This window comes from Egretta garzetta, unplaced genomic scaffold (assembly GCF_000687185.1).
Source record: "Egretta garzetta isolate BGI_Z169 unplaced genomic scaffold, ASM68718v1 scaffold397, whole genome shotgun sequence".
Classification (NCBI taxonomy): domain Eukaryota; kingdom Metazoa; phylum Chordata; class Aves; order Pelecaniformes; family Ardeidae; genus Egretta; species Egretta garzetta.
The window spans coordinates 2876910-2877524 of NW_009260493.1; positions in this window are offsets into that span (position 1 = coordinate 2876910).

Consider the following 615-nt stretch of genomic DNA (forward strand, 5'->3'; position numbering starts at 1 on the left):
GCGGGTCCCTCTCTGCCAAGCAGCTTTCCAGCCACTCTTCCCCAAGCCTGTAGCGTTGCATGGGGTTGTTGTGACCCAAGTGCAGGACCTGGCACTTGGCCTTGTTGAACCTCGTACAATTGGCTGCAGTCCATTGATCCAGCCTGTCCAGATCCCTCTGCAGAGCCTCCCTATCCTCAAGTAGATCAGTGCTCCTGCCCAAATTGGTGTTGTCTGCAAACTTACTGAGGGTGCACTCGATCCCCTCATCCAGATCACTTATAAAGATATTAAACAGAAATGGCCCAAATACTGAGCCCTGGGGAACACCACTTGTGACCGGCCACCAATTGGATTTCACTCCATTCACTACAACTCTTTGGGCCCGGCCATCCAGTCAGTTTTTTACCCAGAAAAAAGTACGCCCATCCCAGCTACGAGCAGCCAGATTCTCCTGGAGAATGCTGTGGGGAACAGTGTCAAAGGCTTTACTAAAGGCCAAGTAGACAACATCCGCGGCCTTTCCCTCATCCACTAAGTGGGTCACCTTGCCATAGAATGAGCTCAGGTTAGTTAAGCAGGACCTGCCTTTTATAAATCCATGCTGACTGAGCCTCATCGCCTGGTTGTCCTGTA